At 40.3% G+C, this 22,833-nt stretch overlaps 1 long non-coding RNA gene and 2 pseudogenes across 2 annotated transcripts in view; 1 reads left to right on the top strand and 2 right to left on the bottom strand.

Moving 5' to 3' along the window:
- LOC110344873 (uncharacterized) overlaps nucleotides 1-22,833 on the top strand; it is a 157,275-nt gene that overhangs the window by 88,604 nt on the left and 45,838 nt on the right. The gene's annotated exons all lie outside the window — the stretch shown is intronic.
- Nucleotides 4,905-5,388, bottom strand: LOC110344872 (cytochrome c oxidase subunit 8A, mitochondrial pseudogene; annotated as a pseudogene).
- Nucleotides 6,538-10,831, bottom strand: LOC101706930 (mitochondrial import inner membrane translocase subunit Tim21 pseudogene; annotated as a pseudogene).

Below are 22,833 nucleotides of genomic sequence, written 5' to 3'. Positions count from 1 at the left end.
TGGCTCTTTTTTATATTTGCATAACTTGAAGGGCCAACTCTAAAAGCTGAAATGTTCCACATGTCTACTTTTACTTAGAAAGAAACTATTGGCCTGTGTGTGTGTGTGATGGAAAAGCTAAACAGGTCTGACAAACATAAATAATGTGAAAATAAATAATGAAAAACATAAATAATGTGAAATTTTGTATTGTAGAACCCTTGACTTGTGTACAGTTGCATCTTTTCTCTAAAATTTCTTTGTAGAATTGAATGCTTCTTTACAGGATAATTTAATTTCCTTTTTTGGGGAACTGTTGAGTTTTATAAAAATGTCTTAAATTATTTTCAATGGTTGATTTGTGATTTTAAGCATTCAGTTTTCATACTATTGTCTTTTCTTCTTAATTATAGTATTCTCTCTTCAAGTACGCCACTTTGTAGATTTTTTTTCTTTTTTTTTGAAGTTTCACATACCATATTAACAAAACTGTAAACTGCTTCTTGTGGAGATTTGTTTGTAGTATTAATTAGCATATTGAAAATTGAAAAGAATCTGTTAGTCAGTTTTCCATCACTGAAATATTTTCTGAGAGAATTGATTTATAAAGTGAAAAGGTGAAATTGGGCTCACCGTTTTAGAGATTTCAGTCCATGGTAAATTGGCCTGTAATGAGGGAGTACATCATGGTGGAAAGAACATGGAGAAAAACACTTGCTCAGCTCATGGTCAACAAACGAAACAAAGGAAAAGGAAGAGCAGTCTGGTCTGATAAAATACCAGGGAGAAATTGAGAGATGCGCTAAGATTATTTAGTGTTATAAAAAAATTATTAAATGGAAAAGGAAGCAACAAAATTTCTTAATTTTTAACTGAGAATTTTATTCAAACGTACAGAAAAAAGCATACAAGAAATATGACAATTCTATTAAATCTAAACATAATGCTCCATTTTTATATTTTTAAACACAAAGACAAAATTTCAAATATGACAGAGGCCCTCTGTACTACTGTTGTGGAATTCATGTTCTACAATCATTCTTCAGAGTTAATCATGACTATGAGCTCAGAGTTTATCATTATTAATATGGTTTTATATTTGTGAACATATTTTACATGTGTAAGGATTACATAGAATTTGGCATAGTGTCATGGCTTATATCTAAATGTCTCCTCAAGAGCCCCATGCACTCATAGGTTGGGCTTTTGGAAGGTGATTAGATTATATGGATTTACATCTAACTTGCTGTTAGGAGGTGGGGTCTGATTGGAAGAGGTGGCTCACTGGAGGTGAGGCCTGGAAGGGTTTATCTCCCTCCCCTGCTCCTCCCATGATCCCTCTCTCTCTCTCTCTCTCTGCTTCCTGGTTGCCATGCCTTGAGCAGCTTCTCTTTCTCTATACTCTATACCATGCCATCCTGCCTTGGAGCCAGCTGAGTATGGACTGAAATCTCTCCTGGGTGCCAAATAAGCCTCCTCTCCTTCAAATTGTGGGTGTCAGGTGTTTTGTCTCAGTGATGAAGAATGTGACTAAGACATGCATCATTTTAAACTTTATATAAATTTCATAAAGCTGTATATTCTACAACTTGCTTTTAATCACCTGGTGAAATTTATATTTTTTGGATCTATCCATACTAATATTTACAGATATGATTTATTCACTTTATCTGTTGTATAATGTTGCATTGGATGACCATACTATGGCTTATTTATCTCTTCTCCTATGATAGACATTCAGGTTGTTTCTCTTTATTCAATAATATGTACAATGCTAGTGAATGAATCCCATCGGATCCCAGGGTTGTTCAAGAACTCCACCTAAAGTGGGTTTACTGGATCATTGAGCAAGAACATCTGCAACAGCTATATTGCTTAAAATGACTCCCAATGAATTCATATAAACTTCCACAGCTACCAGCAGCTTTTGTGTCTCCAAATGCTTGATGACACTAGTTTCGTTGAATTTTTTGTACATTGTTCTTGATAGATGACTATGATACAATAGTCTATTGTTTTAGTGTTCCCAATCCAATCTTTTATTTATTGGCTATATTGCTTTTCTTTCTGTCAAATATTAATTTTCTTGGTCCATTTTTTTCAATTGGGATGTCTTGTTTTGACTAAGTCACACAAATTCTCATGTCTTCAGGAAGCCAATCTTTTTATTGTTTTCATTTATGGCAACAGTCCCTCAATTTGCTTTTCTTCTTTAAAACTATGGTTATTCTTGGCCCATGCCTCTCCATATATGTATTAGGTAGATTTTAACTCTAACAAAAATCTTGCTACCATCTTGATTGGGACCGTATCTAAGTTATAGTGTAATTTGGGAAAAATTGACACTTTTATCATATTTTGTTCAAACTATGAGCATATCTTTCCATTTCTTAGGATTTCTTATGTTATTTTTTAAAAAATTTGTACATTTCTCAAGTGAGATCTTTTTATTTTCGTAGAGTTCTTTTCTAGAGACTCTACACCCACTTCTTATGCCTGCCAGTTCCTGGATTATCACAATGATGATTTTAATATCTATCAATTTGTTAGGCAAAATGTGTTATCATTTGAAATTTTGGGAAAATTTCAACCTAGAGGCCAGGAGTCACCTTCTGAATTCCTTTCTACATAGGGAAGCTGGAAAAGCTACAAACGTTAACGTCTTCACCAAGTGGAGAAATCCACACTAGTTAAATTAGGCCCATTTGTCACATAGATGGAATTCTACATACATTTAGTCCATTTATCAAATGAGACAGCTCTTGCTTACGTGTGATTTTGCTCCCCACTTGCATTTATTTTGTGCCATAGAGAGAAGTAGATGCTTTGAGGTAAATGCCAGAAAAAAAAAAAGTTTTAAACAGATTTCCATTTCAATATGCCAAAGTATAAATACTGTTTCAGCCAGACGATTGAATGAAAGATTAGAAACTCTTATTGACAAAACTGATATGACCTTAAAAGAATCAAAATTAGTTTGGAATTGTTTCATACATTAAAATATGTTCTGAAATTTAGAAAATTATATTGAAGTGAAAGTCATGATGATGTGGATCATTTGTTGCACCAATTAATCTTAAATGGGATAAGGATGTGAAGACATACAAAAACATGGATCTAATGAAGGTTTGAGCAGACAGAATTACAAGTCCTACTGGCCAAATAAGCTAGAAATGCAAAGCACAGTTACCTACTCAAGAATATCTGTGCTCAGCTCTCCACCACATTATACTCCCTGTCTCCTTCTCACCCTGGCTCTGTGTTCAGGAAGGATGGCTTATGGCTTCTTTCCTCTCTAGGTTCTGCTTGTTTATGTCCAATAAGAAGCACTGGGAGATGAGCTGGCAGGAAGTGAGAGAGGAATCAACTTATTCTCTCCATATCGCTGCTGCTTGCTCCCAGTCAGCTGTAGTGGCTGGCTGTCTTCTGCAACATTGCACCTGGCCTCTCCTACATGGTCTCAACTCCAGATTCCAGTGATACCATTCCTTCTGTCACTTCTCCCAGCCAGAGGTGTTAATGGTTTCTTGCTCCAGTAGACCTTTGTGTAGGTATAGTCCCCTTGTTAAATTCCATTCACATAAACTTTTTGAGTATGATAACTCTTCCTCCTGGACCCTTACTCTTACAGCCCATTCTCTAGACCAGTGATGGCAAACCTTCCAGAGCTTTCAATGATACCAACAGCCCTCTGTGGCATGCATCCCACTGCTCTAGACCCACCTTCCATCATGTCCTGGTTTGCATCTTTTACGCTAACCAGTAAGAACTACCTAAAGATACTCCAAAGCCTCCAAGCTTTATACCACTTTTATGGATTGTATCTAGATGCCCTCCCAAAGCTTCCTGTGTTCATAGGTGGGGCTTTTTGGAAGTGGCTGGATCTAGGGTGTGTGAATATGGATTAAGGGTGTATGATAGCTAAATTGATTTAGAATAATTCTGGGTATGGATAGGGGAAGCTCCACCCTGGGTGTGGGTGGCACCAATCAATAGGTTGGCAGACTGGAAGAGATAAAAGAGAAAGGAAGGCTTGCTGCATTGCTGCTTTCTGTCTGCTGTGCTATGGACTGTTTCTCCTCTGCCATGCCCCTTTGCAATGCTGCCCTGCCTTGCAGCCAGTTGAGGATGGGGTGAAACCTCTTCAAACTGTGAGCTAAAATAAACCTCTCATTTTAATTTGTGGGTGTTGGGTATTTTATCTCAGCAAAGAGGAAGTAACAAAGACACTATTTCTTCTTGATTCTCTTAAACAGGCATCTCATCACTGGCGTTTAAAAACTTCCTTAAAAGTTTTTGCTGCAATTCTTATTTGACCCCTGTGTGTCTTTAATGTCTAAGTCTATGCATAAATTTACTTTTCTAGATCCATGCTTACTTTGGACTCAAAGCTTCTTCAGAGCAGATGTTTGGCCTTGGCCACCTTCTTTCCAGTTGTGAGGAAGTATCTGTTGCCACAGATCAAAGAATGCAGAGAGCGTCTAAGCACTGAAGCCACCTGGGAGATTACTGGGGGAGCAGAACAACAAAAGAAAATAGAATCTTAGTGAATGTAAGTCAAGAAGGAGAAGAGAGCTATACAAGGTTAACGTGACTAATTTAATAGATATGGGCACCATTGCCAGGAGTTAGAATGTACAGACAAGAAAATGAATTAGAAGGAAGAGGAAGTGAATCTTCTAGGAGGCTGGAGCCTGACAGAAGCCTTTAGATCACTGGGGCTGTGTCCTTGAGGGGCAATAGTGGGGACCCAGCCCCTTTATTTCTCTCTCTATTTTGCTTCTACCGCTTTAGGTAATTGCATTTGTACAACCAGGTACTCTGGCCACAATGTACCACCATAGTCCTCAAGCAATGAGGACAACTGTTCCTAGACTGAAAGCTCAAAATCTGCAAGTTAAAACAATCCTTTTCTCTTTATAAGTTGATTATCTCAGATATTTTTTTTTCTGAACCAAGGTTTAAATAGACTTTATTGTTACAAGAGGGACCCCACCAAGCAGGGCCAATGTATGTGGTCCCAGATGTCACCATGGAGATATCCAGAGGTCATGATTGCAGAAGAGGTGACTGGAATTGAACAACATGATCAGGGTAGACCCACCTGGAATGCAGGAGACATGATCTGGATGGGTTGGCAAGGTGGTCAGGTTACAGGGAAGGGAGAGGACAGCCCCCTTCACTTCCGCTTCTTGTAGCTCTCCAGGTGTGACAGGACCCAGCCCAATGGCAGGAGGAAACACAGGAAACAGGTGGTAAGCCCAATGACGACATCCATGGTCCCGAGCTGCTCCCGCGGTGGCTTGGAATGGATCTGGGTACACGGCTTGGGGAACCTCCGGGCCGGGCCTGTCAGACCCCTCAGCAGCCCCGGCATCAAGAATGACATGACTGCACGAACCAGACCACCAACTATCTCAGATATTTTTTATGGAAATGGAAGACTGACAAACACATCAAAGCATACAGGGAATTTAATTTTCCATTTCCTTTATGCTTTTACATTGCAATTTTCTCCTACTGTCCTTTGCTTGACAAGTGGTCACTGGTAGCATATATACTTCAAGGCGTGCATTTGTGTGACAGTTTATTATTTTTATAATGATCTCCAGCTCATTTAGACTTTGCTTTATTGCACTGTTTCAACCTTATGACAGAGGAATTTCTAAAGCCTTTGATGTGTCCATCTTTTCATCTCTTCAATGGAATGACCCATTTTTTCCATTCAGGCAACCATATGCCTCTTTCCAATTTGTAGTTACCTTTTTAGGGAAGGGTTTTGAGTGAACTCCTGAAGGATAGTCTTAGCATTTGTTAATCCATTCAAGTTTAAGCTTTGGAATTAGAATTTTCCTATTAGAACACAGAAAATGCCTGCCAAAGAAAGTATTATTATTATGAAGAGTGATAGTTATAATTACCTGAACAAAAAAAAGAGAGAAAATGTTTATTTCTTTCCAAGAAAGATTTTGTTTAAAGGAAGGACACTAGGATTTTCATTGTAAGTAAGCTTTCAAGATTGCTTTATAGGACTGGATAATCATCCCTTAATCCCCTGCAGGAAAAGCTAGAAAACATGGACCCTCAGAATGTATTTCTCAGAAAACAGAAAGTAAAGACCAAGTTGATGATAAACAAGAAAAAATAAACCATGTGAACTGACCTGTATGAAAGACAAAGTCACAGAGGTAGAAAATGTGCTGTGTGTAATTTCAGCTAGAGTAAGGAAAGAAAATGTGATTCTTTTTTTTTTTATTGAAATTTGTTTATTTACATGTTGTAAAACATTCAGTAACGAAAAATTCTCATCATGAATGATATTAGAGCAGAAATATTGCCATAATTGAAAATTCACTAATAAAATATGTTTTATGATCTATTTCATGATTTTTCACAAGAAAGGCTTGTCTAAATGTATCAAATATCCTATTACATTCACCTTTATGAGTGCTATACTGTCTTACTCTTCTGAACAGATTCTGGAAGAGAATTGTAAAGATCATAATGAATCTGCACCATTTCACACCCACCAGGGAACAGTATGCTTGCTTGATTCTTTTAATTATCTTGGAATCGATTATCTTCAATGATAATGGTTCTTCTAGGTTAGGATTCCACTTCCACAAATATGTGCCAGAATTCATATTCACATTCTTTGGATTCTCTTTCACTTCCACATGCACTGTTCCTTGCTTCCCTGGCTCGGACCCTTCAATGTAGAATTTCACATGTGTTTCAGCCCATCTTTTATATATTCAGTAAAACTGACATGATGCCTTCGACCACATCTCATCATCTCCCCGTAGCCTTTAACAGGCTCACCAAAGAAACTGATCACCTCGGGATGTGTTCTGCATTTTTCTAAGGCTTTCCCATATATCTTACTAGGACTGGATGAAGAAAAAAGTTCTTTGAAAATCATGTAAAACAAGCCACCTGTAATGCTGATTCCAGTGAGTACCACTATTAAGTAGGTGAAATCTTTTCCAGATACTTTCACTTTCTGAGTCCTTGGGATAGCGGTTTCCCCTCTCTGACCTCTGTGCACAGATACTTGCTTGCCGCTGTCCTCTGCTTTCTGGGGTTGCGGTCCCTGCGTCCAGATAGTTTTCTGGGCGACTTCAAAGATAGATCCAGGTCGCACCATTTTCTTCTGCTCTCAAAGCCCCCATCTCAAACTGGGCTCAGTCATAAAGCAAGCTTTGTTAAGTGCAAAGTGAGGCCACAGCAGTCGTCCCCCAGAGGATCTGAGCAGCTTTTCTGCATACTGTATAGCTCGTAAAAAGTACAGATCGTGTTCACAGAAAACTTCTGCGTAGTGACGATGCTAACTACAATCAGCAAGGATTTACCACCCAGCCAGACACATAGTGAAATTCACACATTTGTATTACAGGAGCTTTAGGTTTATATTGACAAAAAGTCTCCTGAGAGAATGTTCATCTTCCTTTTGTCCTCTTGTTATATGAATTCGAAAATGTGATTCTTAAAAGAAATAGAAAAGAATCTGAAACATAACTTTACCTGCTGACCCTTAAAAGTTTGACACCTTGCAAAAGGTTTGTGAGAAGCATAGACCTTGGAAAAGCATAGACCTGCGGAAATGTAAGAACAGATTTGGAACTGTGTGGATATTTTCTCTTCCTCCCTCACAGCTGTCTTTGCATTTGCAGATGCATTCTTCTTTGGAATGCAGAAACATTTGTATTCTTGCTGAGGCAGTAACAATCTATACTGCACTTAAGGTTGTGCATTCCAAAGGACACAAAGCACAGAAATTCTGTTATGATCATCCATGACTTGATGACAGAGATGAAATGAAGAGCACAGAGATGCAAGTTTTAAAGAATAATGTTTTGATATTTGGATGTAGGTATATAAATGACTGTGGCTACTTTTTATCCTTCCAAAACTTACGACTAATGGAAAAGTTTGGAGTGGTAGATTTTCGGTAGAATGTCAGAAACAGGAACCTGGATCCTTTTAATAATCACTGTTGGAACTAATAGGGAATAAGAGAGCAACTGCAGTGCAAAACTAATATGTCTTTATTACATTTCTTCCCTTTCTTTTCTTTCAATCCAGAGCCTTTGCACTGAGTTACATCCCCCAGTCCCTTAATTAATTAATCAACTTCACTAAATAAGAGATAGTGTGGCAGGGTCCTTCCCAAAGGAATATGGTGAGGGCCTTCTAAGAAGAAAGAAAGGCAACACAGCACAGTTAGTTCCTAGATATGCATGTGTAGTTTTAGCAGGGCTCTGTGACACAGATTGTACCCAATCAGGCTACAGTAGTCTTAGTTACTTTTCTTTCGTTACTGAGACAAAATACCCAACACGAAAAGTTAAAGAGGAAACCGTTTATTTAGCTCACAGTTTGCAGAGGTTGCAGTCCATAATATGCTGGCTCCAAGGCAGGGTGGCACATGGTGGAGGAGCAACAGTTCATGGTGGCAGAAGACGGCAAAAGCAAGCAAGCAAGGGAATTTAACAGCCTTTCTGACCCCTTTATCTTATCCAGGCTGCTTAGGGCAGGTAGCTCTCATACCCTTAATCCTAGTGCCCTTGAACCTAGCATTGCACCATGAATCAGTCCCACACTATAGATTCAGCCACCTCTGAAAAAGTCCCACTTGTGATTTCATGAGGCTTTGGGGGGAACACCTAGACACCAGCCATGACACCATGTAAGGGAGACAGAAAAAACTGTGTAAAAGGCAAAACTCTGTCCATGATTGGTGCCCAGGCTTTTGGGTCTTAGTCCATTGAGTTCATGCCTGCAGAAATAAATGTGCTTCCTGGAGAGATAAGCCTCAGTGTCGCATCTCTCTGTGGGAGAGCCCTGCTACAGCAGGGTCCTGCCAAGTCACTCAGTTGCCCATGATGAGCTTGAACTTGCGACCCTTCTCCTCAGCCTCCCAGATCTGTACCACCATGCCCTCTTTGGTTTCCTCTTTATGTTTTTTAAAGTGTTTCCATCTGGCATTCTGAACTCCAATTTTCTGAGTATGGCGGTTTGAATTTAGCAAACATTACCTCAGAAACACTGAAAGGACTGGACCCATCTAGCCGGAAGGATTTTTCATGGGCCCTTACCCTGTGTTTCTTTTCAGAGCCTGGAGTTCTTGGACATCATCTCTTGAATACTAAGTCACAGTCCTCATTGCCACAAGGAAGGTTATAATATAACTATTGAACTTTAAAGAAGGTTCATTGAAGTGAGGAAATAAGATCCTTGATTAAATGCACTCACCAGGACTTTCAGAAATGATGGAAATTAATTTTGGAGTAGATTTGTCTACCATAAAATATATGCATTCATGTGCAATGCCCCTTTCTTCCTACATAATATTTTACCTCAAGCTCTTTGGCCAACTCTTACGACTAAGGCAGCATTGAAAAGAGTAGATTTCCTGTAGTTGGTGGTGGAAGTGTGGAGAGATGATTAAAAGTCAAAGTGTCCAGCTTCTACCTTGAGTACTCCTCTCTGAGAGGCTATAGAGAGGGGACCCAGCTGTGCCATGTACCTATCAGCTTGGTGTGTCGCCACCTTCTGTTCATTTCAAGAAAAGCAGCTGCGTTCATGCATTCCTTATACCTACTAACCGTGGTGGAGGTTATTATTTGGTGGCTTCATTCAGGTTTACCCCCAGTTTTCTTGTGGAGAGAGAACCCCCTCACCACCCGTCTCAGTCCGTGCAGTTTGAGCTTTAGTGATTTCAGCCTCAGTGCTAGGGCTGTGATGCAAGGCTGACTCATCAGAATACTTCATTCTCTCAGACACAGCAATTGGTTCCGAGATGGGCAAGGGTCCCACTGAAAACCAACAAAACGGTATCAGGACAATTGAAAAACCTGCTCAAAAAAAAAAAAAAAAAAGATGTCTTATCTTTTTCTACTGGACTTCGGGTATGGGAATGGAAGCCTAGAGCCACTCACAGTAGTGAGTGAGTAGGCGTGGCTACACTGTCATTATGAGGGGCGACTGACCCAGCGTGGAATCCACGCATGGGAATCCACTGGCTTTGTAATTCTGATAAGAGCGGAAACAACTTTTAGAATGAAATAGTAATACTCAGATGCTCACATGGGTCTGCCAGTCTGGTTCATAGTTTCTCATTCTCCATGACCCCATTGCCTTTATTGAGGGTGGACTCTTTTTTATGCCCCATGGATTCTGCTTATTCAGGGCTTTTGGTCACTGATTTCTCTCTGTGTGTCTTGGCTTCTGTAGTACTCTATCCTGGGTCCTGTTATGCATTTCTTCGATTCAATATAAGTAAGTGGGTCTTATTGAGTTAGTTCTTCATAATCTGGTACAAAGTGCTCCTAGTAGGAAAATATATACTTATAATATGATATAATATAAATATATTTTAATAAATAGAATACATACTTGAAAATTGTTTATTGAGCACCTACAATATGCTAGGCATTGATCTATGCCAATTAAACCGTGTGGACTAATTTAATTCTTAGCAAAAATCCTATCAGGTAAGAACTATTATTATCTTCATTTCACAGGTGAGGAAATTATAAAATACAAATATGAAGGTCACACCAATATGAGAGTAGAAGCAGTGTTCAGATCTGGTTCTAAACTCTACATTATTCATATGCTAATTTTGTTAATAACTAAATGTATTAATTTTCTCTACAGTGGCCCTGGGTAACTTGGCCATGCCATATCACAGGCCGCTGCTTTCCTTCATAGTCTAATTACATCCAGGATCCCTTTGTGCTGAGGTCCGTCCTCCAGGCAGGTCACCTCTGCCCAGTGGGGTCACGGTGGTCAACATATCAGAAGGGACACTGTTTTCATTCTTCAAAGGGGCCTGTGGGTCAGGCATCTCCCTCAGAATTCATAAGAAAAATATATCACTTTTGTCATTGTTTCAACAGAAACAATGAAATATTGGTTAAAGAAATAGAAATATTGGTTAAAGAACTATTGCTTTATGCTGGATTCAAAGGACAGTGCTTGTTTATCCTGAGCCTTCCCCTGCCCTATTGCAGCCAGCTCACTCGTATTCCTCTTACATTTCTTCCTCATACATGCTTCATAGCACTTGTTAAAATGTTTATTCAAGTACACTGGTTTATTTTTCCAGTGTTTACTTTCTCCATTTCCTGACAGTCAGGGAATGTAACTGGTTTCATCACTACTGGGTCATTGGCAGAGTCTGGCTGTGATGAGTTATTTGTCTTAATTATTTTTCTCATTGTGGGGACAAAATATCTGACACCGACAAGTGAAAGAAGGAAAGGTTTAATTTTGGTTCACAGCTTGTACAGATTTCAGTCCACAGTCACTTGGCTCCAAGGTCAGGCAGCATGGCCGAGGGTATTGCAGAGGAGAAACAGTCCATAGTGTGACAGGCAGGAAGCACCAGCCTTCCTCTGCTTTCCCCTTTTATTCCATCTAGGCTAAAGGCCAATGACTGGTGCCACCCACACCCAGAGTGGGTCTTCTGTCTTCAGTAAATCCATTCTGTTTCACCTGGAAGTGTGTTACCAACTATAGAAATGATCCCTGAAAGTATAGCCTTCCTAGACCTATATTAAATGAATCAGTGGACCAATCCAGTATCACACACCCATGATCCAGCCTCTCCCATAAGCTCCCTATCAGTGCATAAGACTAGAATATAAGCCATAACACTATCAATAAATACTTGTCACATAAATAAATGAGCAAAGAAATGAGTATCTGAATACCTTATCTGGATTTCTCTCTAAAGAAAAAGGAAGTCTAAAATATGGCCAAAAAGAGAAGTGACCAAGAACTAAAACAAATGTATTACTCAAGGTTCTTCAGAAAAACAGAACCAGGGAGGCTCTATACAGATATATGGGAAGGGATTTACTATGAGGGATTAGTTAGAAGATTGTGAAGGCTGAAAAGCCCCATGTTCTGTTCTCTGTAAGCCAAAGATCAAGGAGCATTGATGTTCATAACTCCAGCCCAAGTCCAAGTCCATGGGCCAGAGAACCAGGAGTACCACTGTCCAAGAGCAGCAGAAGATGTGTGTCTGAGCTCAAGCAGAGGGCAAACTCACCCTTCCTCTGCTTTTCATTCTATTTGGTAAGCTTAATGCTGCCTAGCCACCTTGGTGTTGGAGGACGTTCCTTATTCGGTCAAATGATTCACGTTCTAAAGTCCTCCAGAAACACCCTCACAGAAACACCCAGAAACAATGTTTTGCCAGTTATCTGTGTATGCCTAAGCAAAATCTAATGAAAACATACAATTAACCATCACAACAAAAGATTTAGGAAGACAGAAAATTACCATTTGGAGTGCTATATAAGCTGTAACAGTCAAATCAAGCTGAATATTTTCTGTGGTTAATATTGTGTAAGAGAGATGCTGTTGTGGCTTGTGTCTAGATCTCCCTCCAAAGCCTCATGTAGTCATAAGTGAGACTTTTTTAGAGATGGCTGGTCTAGAGTGTGAGACTCTGGGATTGATTCATGGTGCAATGCTGGGCTCAAGGGCACTAGGATTAAGGGTGTGAGTGCTGCCCGCCCTAAGTAGCCTGGATAAGATAGAAGGGAGAGAAAGAGTTGTAATTGTTCCTTCTTGCTTGTTATCTTCTGCCTGCCATGAACTGTTTCTCCTCTGCCATGCCACCTTGCCTTGGAGCTAGCCAATATGGCCTGAAAAATGTACAAACTGTGAGTTAAATAAACCTTTCTCCCTTTAACTTTGGGTGTCTGGTATTTTATCTCAGCAACAAGAAAAGTAACTAAGCCAGATGCTCATAGAGAAGGCAACCATATGTTCCTGTTTTCTTAAGACAGTCCTAGTTTGCCCTTGTTGTCTTGGTGTCTTGGTTGGATTGGCATTTTTGTCCAGTTAATGTTTTTGTATCTAAAAGACAATCGTTGACAACCTCTCTCCCTCCTCTTGATTCCTTCCTTTCAAGTGTAACACATGTGGGCCCACTGGTAACACCAAGTGTGCTTGAATACCTTCCAATGTCCCCTGACTTTCAGTCTCAGGAAGTAGTAGAACAGGTGTTTCAGTTGCCACCCACCGTGGCTCCTAGGTGTCCTTGCCAAATGTCCCACAGGCCCTCCTGCTTGCTTCAACATGTGCACCTGCAATTAGGGAGTCAGAAGGGAATATTATGGATTATGTGTTCGTGAAATATCTATGGGACCTAAGGTATCTTTTCTTTCTCAGAAATGGAGATTATTTTGACCTCTTATTTATAATTCTTCTTTTTAAAAAATTTAATCCTATTTTTCTCCCATCTTTTTGGTAAACCTCTGTGATTATGAAACCTTAATGTACAAGTAACCAACCAGATTCGAGGACCACCTATAGTATTCAATAGGCTGGAAGTGGGACCTGTGGATCCCTATTTTCACTAAACTTCTTTGTGAACTCTAGCACACGTGGTTGACAGACCATGCACTTTCGCAAGTAGGTCTGCAGAGGGGAAGTTGATTTTAGCTCACAGTTTTGGATGTTCTGGGTTGATCTGGTTGCTTTTGGGCCTGTGGCAAAGTAGCATATGGTGGAAGCATGAGGCGGAATAAAAATAGCTTACGTCATGGTCAGAAAGGAAAAGAGAGAAGGGCAGGGAGTAGAATCATTCAATTCATTTCAAAGATGTGCCACAATGACTCACTGACCTTCCACTAAGTCCTAACTCTTAACGGTTCTACCACCTTTCAATAGCACTTTTCTGGGGCCCAAGACATGGGGAAACACTCAAGATCCAAGCTATAGCAGGTCTTGGTACCTAGTGAGCACATCGGAATGGGTCATGGAGGTGTATCCTCATCTGCTACTACCCACTGGTGGACAATGTCGCTTTTTGGAAACTATAAAGATCTCACTAAATATTTAGTAGCAGAAGTGTGCTGTGTATGTATGATTTGTGTGTGATATCTATATGCAAGCACATGTATGATGGCATCTAAGGAGAGTAATAGTCAAAAATACCCCAGCAAGTATAATACTGATGTTTACTGAAGGTAATGTGGATGAAATAGATATATTTAATTTCAAGAAGTTCAATATCAAAAATATGATTGTGTATTTAATATGTATATATTTCAGATTTTCCTTTAAAAAGTACATATTTTTCTGAGTATTTGAAAATATTTTTCCCCCTTTTCTTAAACCTACCCATCTGCTGTATTTGCCACACAAGAGGGAAAAATGTTCTGGGTAGGGTTGGATTTCAATAGTTTAAAGTCATTTTACTGAATTAGTTTTCAACCATAACAGCTACAAAATCTACTTTGTTCCTTGCAGGAAGGCTCCTTTTGAATATTTTTTGACTATTATGGTGCCCAGATGTACAAAAGGGAAGCAAGACATACACTTCTCAGAGCTGGGGCTCCTTGAATCTCTGGGTTTGTAGTTGTGCTGCAGGATGCTTAGCCAGACAGAAACCAAACAGCCGCACAGTGCAGTGTTTGAAAACTCTGCAGCATATTTCAGCTTTAGGAGCTAAACAAAGCAAACCAACAGTGGTAATTTTTAAATGTCAGCATTTTGAAAGAACAACAAAGACAGATTCCAGTGATATTCCCCAGTTTTGATGTAGCACTGAGAAGCAGCACAAAGAACTCTTTATTGGAGAGGAGAACATTTCGGTTTAGGTCTGACCCCTTTGTTTAACAGCCATATGCCATGATTTGAAGGTATGTACCTTCTCAAAATGTATACGTTGAATGTAATCCCCAAAGTGATAATATTAAAAGTGAAGATGCACTCATAAATGGGATTTGTGTCCCTATAAAAGGGCTTGGGAAAGAAAGTTTATTCTCCCTTTACCCTTTACACACTTCTGCTATGTGAGGATGAAATGTTCCTTTCCTCCAGAGGACATAGCAACAAGGTGCCTTACTGGATTGAGTTGATGAGTCCCTGAGGTAGAAGCAGTTATGGAGTAAGGGGAGAAGTAGCTTGAATATTGAAGATGGAAGAGACTTCTGTGTGTGGTTTTGGGGTCTGAATTCCTGTTTGGATTCCTGGCTCCACCAGTTTCTAACTAGGCAACCTCAATGTCTAAAACAGGGGTGAACTATAGGGTGTATTACTGTTATGATTTCCGAATAACCTCTAGACTGTTGGGATGAGTGAGTGCCTGTTATACCTTAACACTAAGTATTATTAGGATGCTGTTACTAGATCCCTAAACCACAGAGGGCCTGCCTTCAGGGATCCCCAACATACCATGTTTAGTTACTCACTGAAAAAGTCATGGTGTCAAAAGCAAAAGTCATGGTGCAAAAGCAAGGAAGGACTTTTAGTTAGGATAGCCATAGCAGGAAGATGAAGGGACCGAACATTCTTATCCGAGTCTTTGGAGATCCTGACATGAGCTTCAGGTTTAAATGAGGAACAAAGTAGGGGCCAGGGTGGCTGCTGGAAGCATGCACAGTTGGCTGAGAACTGTGGCCTGGTTGATCATTATCACCAGCCGGCTTCTGTCAAGCTCCTTGGGTAATCTCACTAGAAGGGGAGATTCTGTGCCCACCATGGCATCCTCACTCTTGTTTAGGCTTTATATGGGGTAATTAACCCAGTTCTGGGGATAGACTTATTATGGGATGATCTGCTTCCAAGGCCCCACTGGGCTCACTATTTCTGGAATCCGAGGGGACTGCAGGAGAGAATCAGGGACAGAGATTAAAGGAGAAATCAGAAAGTCGGGGTAGAGTCATTCCTTCAGGTGTAGGGCAGCAACTGGACACTTAATATGCTGTTCTGGTGGTCGGGAACAGGATATCGTCAAAGCTGCCAGTTGACAATCTTTTGATTATCATGCCCTTTGATATCTTGTAAATGTCTTTGGTACTCTTATCTTGATGGCTTCGGCTCTGGAAAGGAAGTGTTGTCAGCTTCAGAGGAGCACTCCTTAAATAATTAACATGCCTACATGCAGAGTTGAGCAGGATTCTGAAGGAAAGTTACAAGAGCAGTAAAGGAGACAGGTATAAAATAAGGGCAGAGGTGCTAAGCTTTTATCCTGCCTTTAGTTACCCATTGGCCATCTGCAGGGCCAAGGGAAGAGTCCATGCTTCTAGCAAAAGCAGCCTCTGAGTCGTTGTTACAGTGCCTCTCCAGGAGACACCAGATAAAAATTCCCACATTATATACACTTCGTTAACTTGGAACTTTTTCTCTTGGTATATTCTAGAATTTTCTCTTAGATTCTGAAGCTTGGAGAATTATAATCGGAACATATGCTGGTGACCCTTTCCAAATCTTTTCTTTTAATATTTTTCATAAGAGTACATTCAGTAAACTTTCTTGGGCAGGTTTCCTATGGAATTTTAGGAAGCATAGACCTCCCAGCTGAAGTTATGATGGGAGAGGGTGGGAAAGAGGGGTCTAGTTGGCGAGTGGGGTCGGGGTTTTGGTAGTCAAAGAAGGTTTGGAAAACTCTCAGCCAACTGTTTTCTGAAGAATTTCTTAGAGACCTGAGTTATTTAATAAAATTATTTAGGACTTATTACATGCCAGGGGCAGTTATAAGCATTTTATGTATATTAACATACTAATCTTATTAAGTAGAAGATAGTATTATCCTCATTTTAATGATAAGAAAGCAAAATTTAACATACAGCTGAAGGTCTGACAGCCAAGAAAAGCAGAGTCCTCTTGTTTTGGCTCCTGATTTGTGCTTTTAACCTCCTTCACGTGCTAATAGAAAGTTTGAAGCTCCAACAGGAATCCTTGCTTGCCTTCACCCTTAGGAATTCCCTCTACTTATTTATTTGAATCACAGCATTTACCGCCCCCCCCCCCACTGCTGAATGTCTAGTTTTCTCTAGTTTTCTCTTTAATGGTCTAGTTGTCGTCATAATGCATTGATCCACAGGGAAGAAAATTTAACTTCATTGAACAGCTGGTATATGCCAAATTTGGTGCTAGAGTTTTCTTCCCAACAGTGATAGGTAGTGAGTGTATAAGCAAAGCTTTAACTTGAAAATGATTGACTGTTTGTGGATTTGATTAAGGGGACTGATCATATGCCATAGCTCTGTAGCTAATCTCATCTGCTGGAAATTCCTATCTACAGGATACAATTATTTATGTTATCCACCACAATGTGATAAACTAGGTAGTGGGGCCATAAACAGAATTTCAAATTAGATCATAAATCATTTCATAAGCAACCAAGCCCACCCTTGAGCTGAAGGTATTGGGGAATATACAGCCCAAGGGTTCCAGCCACCAAAGGTAATCCATCTCCCTGGTCAGGCCCTAGCCAGGCATCTCAGGTTCCTTTCCTATTCAACCTTTTCACTACCTCAAAAAGCAACACCAACTGTTCTAGAAGTCAATTTTGTCTCTGCAAAGAGAACTTTTCACCCATTACCTGGGAACTATAAACCAAAGTATGACGGAGTAAACTCAGAAGACAGAAATAAGCACATTACAGTTGCCAAATTCTTCAGAAAGTTAAAAAGAAAAAGCACATACACTTGAAATGTAATGAAAAGTTCTTTTATAGTTGCCTGGGCAGCTGTAAAATAGAAGGCATTTGAAACACCAGAGCGTTTTGTTGATGTAAGGCAACCTAGGCTGAACATAGAGACAGAAAAATGAGAAAATGATCAGTGCTTCGAAGCTCAGTTTTTCTCCAATCCTGAATGACAAGGGAGCCATCATCCTTCTCGAGCAAGCAAATTATTTATTATAGCTATTTTTTTTAGTCCTGTTTCACTCAAATATGGTTGCCAATGCTAACAAGAAAATATCTCCCCAAAACTCTCAAGTACGTGGAATAAATATATGTTTTGCTATGTGTCACTTATCTCTTTAAAATTAAGAATTCAGAGAATTCTGTATGGTCTGTTTTGATTTATTTACTTTTTAAAGTAGGGAATACTTGTGTGTGTGTGTGTGTGTGTGTGTGTGTGTGTGTGTGTGCGTGCCAGGGATCGAACTCAGGACCTTGCACTTGCCAGGCAGGTGCAACACCACTGACTTACAGCCTCAGCCCAAGAATAGGGAATACTTTAAATGTGGTTGGATTGAAGTGGAAGCTTTATCCTTAAGAGTTGTTGCTGTCTTATCAGCTTTTACAGTGTTCCCGGAGAACAGTAGGAAGCAGGTGTGGCTGGGGATGTAGCTCTGTGGTAAAATGACTCTTTGGCCTGGGAGGGTTCCTGGATTCAATCTCCGGATTTGGGGAGAAGGCAAATCATAGCAATGAAAGTCCAGGAGATTTAAAGAAACAAAAGAAAACAAAACAAAAAAGAGATAAAATATCTCTGACTCCCAGAATGTTCACTTTCTACAAAATTTTTCTAAGAAATATGTCATGCATAAGAAGAGGCAATTTTCTAGAAAATGATGTAAATACAAGAAAATGGTTTTATGAAAAACTAATCAGTTACATAGAACTATAGGTTTCCCTGTTTGATACTAACCAAACATGGTGTTCACCTTCCTAGTTAAAAATAGGCATATATTTTTTTGGGGGGGGCGCTTGAGATCATATATGAAGGCAGAGTTTTAATAAGAGGGGTGAACAGTCGACTAAGTTAATAATGTACATAGATTTTATGAATTTATCTTCTCCTTTTTTCTCACTGTCCTGCCTTTTTACTTCCCTTTCCTTCAACAAAGGTTCTGCTCTGTGCCCATTTGCTCATGTCTTGGATGTAGCAAAGAAGAAACCTCAAGTTGGTAAATAAAACACTTCCCTTTCCAACTTTGTCTTCCAGAAGCCGAAGCATTTAGAGGTGCTTAGATGATTTTTCACAGTGAGATACAAAGGACCTTGCTCCTGATCGCAGACAGCCAAAGAGTCCTGGGAACAAACAGGGCAGCTTTTCACCCATTTGTAAGGAGAGTTCCTTGGCTGGGTCATGGGCAGAGCAGGGGAGTGAGAGTGTTCAGGCTTGCCGGAGACAGAGACCGGAGTAAGTGGCTGCATGTTACATCCAGGAAAACGCTGGCCACCCGAGGCGTGCCAATCTGGGACCACAGGCAGCCTGACAGAACTCAACCACACCCAAGGGTGTCCAGAGAAAAGGAGGGGATATCAGGAAATATCGGGAGGGCCACTGTTGAGTACAAGGCCAGGTGATATCCAAGTCATGTTCACTGAACTGTCCCTTCCCGACCTTTCCCTGAAGTACCTTCAACCATGGCTCTTGCCCCAAGGGAATGTTAAATATCTTTCTTGTTAGAGCCAGTGATATACCTTAGCAGTGGGGGAACACCTTCACCGGGGAAAGCCATGCAGTTCATTCATTCATTCATTCATTCATATATTCATTTACTCCTTTTAATTAATTCAACAAATGTTACTTGAATACCTACTAATGCTAGGCACTCTTGCAAGCACTGGGCATAGAGGAAAATACCTCCTTCACCACTTCTGATGTTGGCTATAAATGAGAGTGTGGGAAATCTACCTCTATGGGAAGATCTACCTACATCTTTTTACAAGTGGTAGAGATATAAACAAATTAGCAATAGTGTCTTTGAGTGAAGTGAAATGGTACCATGAGCTAATGGATAAAAAACTATGTAAATTAGCTCAGTAGTGGAGGGGGCCTCTGACCAGTGTATCCAGGAAACTTAACAAGTACCCTAGAAATCATCTCTACAGTAAATGTGGTCAGTCCTTGAGTTTGAAACTTTTAACGTTCTATTTAAAAGTCTTCCTTGTAAATAAATTAAATTGCTTTTCAGGAAGTTAAACCCCGTTGTTTTAAAATTGTGGTGTAAGTTGGAGGAACCATTGCACTGAATCTTTGATAGCATGATTAGCTTTTCCTAATCTGATGGTCAAAACAGCATCTTGTTGCCATGTTTAATATGAACATTAGATTTCCAGTGACTTGGAATAGTTCTGCATTCTTGAAACACCTCGCTTACTAAGCTCCTGAGACCCTCTACTCAGTGTCTCCCTTTTCCCACTCTTAGCTTCCCTTCAGCTAAACCTTTTCATGTTGGAGGGTCCCAAGGACTCAGCCATTAGGCCACAGTTTTGCTCTATCTATATTCGTGTCTTGGATGATCTCATTGGGTCCCATGGCTTTAAACATCCTATTTATGTCAAGCGCTCCTAAATTTATATCTCCAGTCCAGACATCTTTCTTGACTTCAGAGCCATGAATTCATTTTCTGTGCTACAACTTCACTTAGATGTCTTGTATTTCAAACACAAAATGTTCTAAACAGAACTTCTAATTTGTTTTTTACAAACTTGTGGATTCTGTGATCTTATCCATCTTTGTTAATGGTAATTGCATTGTTTCCTACTCAGGTTCCAAAACCTGGGGTTCTTGGGAGACTCCCCACATCCTCTGGGTCCCACATCCACATCTAAATCACTAGCAACTTGATTCTTTTTTCAAATGTAACCACAATATGCCCAATTCTCGCTGGTTACATCGCTCCTCTGTAATATGGACTGTTTTACTTTGTTTCAGCCTAGTTTTCAGGCTCTGGCTGGAGGATGGTCAGCTCCCCTTCTTGAAGAGTTGATTATGTCCCCCACCAGCCACTTTCCTTATTGGGCTTCCCCCTGAGACCACGCTACACTCACCCTAAATGCACCAAAGGCAGTTACCTGACAACTAAGAATAGCCCCTATGGTTTTGAGTCCTCCAAATTACATATTCACATTAACCAAGTCACAGATTGCCAAGAAATCTAGCTACTCCCACCCTCCTTGTTACATGTGAACTGCCCCCTGCAACTTCTTGTTGCTGCCTTGTTCTGGGGTGAAATGATGTAGTTGTGCTTGGCAGCCTTCTCCCCTTCAGAGCCACAACATGATTAGAGGGTTAGAATGTTCTAGGGAGGGGACAGGGGCTAGAGATTGAGTTACTCCCCACTGGCCCCCAAGTTAATCCATCATGCTTCTGTAAGGAAACTTCCATACTAACTCCTAAATGATGGGGTTTGGACCTAAGTTGGTAATGCCTGGAGATGCCAGGAAAGTGGTGCTCCCAGAGAGGGCATGGAGGTCCCCTTCCCCTATCCTTTGCCCTTGGCATGTCTTCCATCTGAGTGCTTCTGAGTTGAGTCCTCTATGATGAACAGTAAATAAACTGTTTCCCTCAGATCTGTGAGTGACTTTAGCAAATTACTGAAGTTGAAGAGTGGGTCATGGAGGGATTCCCAGTTTGTAGCAGGTTGGTTAGAAACACAGAGGGCCCAAGACTTTCCATTGGTGCATGAGTGGAAGGCAGTCTCATGAGACAGTTGTTAACCTGTGGGCTGTGCTAATTCTACAGAGTTAGAGTCAGAGTTAAACTGGACGGTAGGATGACCAATGGTGTCCAGAGACTTGAAAAATGGTTGATTTGTGTTCACCTTCCTCCTCGCCCTTCAATGCACATGTATTTGGTATTGGAAATGTTCTATGAGTAGAAGGAGTTTAGAGATTAGAATGACTTTAGCTGTCAATGTGAACCTTGATTCCATAAGCTTAAAAGATTTTATATTGCACAGATTTCATTTTAAAGTACTTTAAGATATAGTGGAAATTTTTTTTTCTCATTTTTCAAACAGAGAAATTAGGTGTAGACATGTGGAAAAGTTTTAAAAATGAAACTTGTCTAGGCTTGGTGATGTTTGCCTGTGATCCCAGCACTTCTGAGGCTGAGGCAGGAGGATCACTATGAGTTTGAGGCCAGCCTGGGCTACATAGTGAGTTCAAGGCCAGTGTGAACTATGTAGCAAGACCCTGTCTTAAAACAAAACAAAACATAAAAGGACAACTCAGAGGCATTATTTGATTTACTATAAAACCATAAATAAATTGCAAATGAATAGACAAGAAAGGGAAGAACTTCTTTAAATCTATAACCCACTGTCAGTTCTAAGTGTTGACTTGGGTTTAAATATTTAAATTTCTACCCCTAAAGGTTTTGAACACACTCCCTTTGCTTGGGAAAGGCTCACACTGACTGAGACAATGGAGAAAAACGATTCTCAGGGAGAAGGAATAAGAAGACTGTGAGGAAAGAGGCTCCCTACCCGTGCAATTTCTAGTTGCACTGCTTATTTTGCAATCAGTCCATCTAGTTCATTGCTCCCCTTTGTTTTTGCCTGGCATTAATCTTAAGCTAGGATAGCATTTTTGTTATTGAAATCAATGCTTCCTTCCCAGACAGCAAGAAGGATGGCACAGCTGTTACTAAGTGTTAAGGTAGAACACGAGCCTAAATATTTTTCCTCATCATAACCCTTGCGAGTAAGTAGTACTTTTACTCTCATTTAATGCATACAGAAACTGGGCTTTGAGAGGTCGGTGATGCCATGTCATAGAGTGGAGCCCCTTCCTCAGCTGTCACATGGGTGGCACTGATTACTATTGACAGAGAGAGAAAATTGGTCTCTGGAAACCGACACGGGTAACTCCAGAGCATCTCTTTATGATCTAGGGATCCCGGCTGGATGTTTATGAGAAGTGCAAAAAGCCACCCGTCTGCACTTTCCTTCTGGTTTTAGTAGGCATCGAATGTTTCCATGCCTCAGTGTGGTGCATGCCAGGTCAGTTATTTGCTGTGGTTTTATGTCAAGGAAATCAACCTGACTGGAGGAATCTGCCTGAAGTAAGTGAACTCCCATCCCAGTGCCTCAGTAAAGCTTCATGTCAGGCACTAAAGCAAAGCAAGGAGAAATCCGCAGCCCTTTCCCATCCACGCACACCCCAGCCCTTACCAGAGTTTGTTGCTTCATGTGCAACTGGGCAGTCTCCCAGGATATCAAAGCCCCGTTTTAACTTTTCTCTCTAACACAAGAGCTCTTATTCTATTTGCCCGATTGCTGTTTAACCTGCTGGGGTCTGGTCTTGTTCAAATAACACACATCTTTCAAAATGACATCTAATTAAACTCCAAATGAGTT

Source organism: Heterocephalus glaber, unplaced genomic scaffold, assembly GCF_053883595.1.
Source record: "Heterocephalus glaber isolate CG9 unplaced genomic scaffold, H.glaber_assembly_v1.0 deba00000768, whole genome shotgun sequence".
Classification (NCBI taxonomy): domain Eukaryota; kingdom Metazoa; phylum Chordata; class Mammalia; order Rodentia; family Bathyergidae; genus Heterocephalus; species Heterocephalus glaber.
The sequence above is the reverse complement of the archived record's forward strand: the minus strand, read 5'-3'. Positions and strand labels throughout refer to the sequence as shown.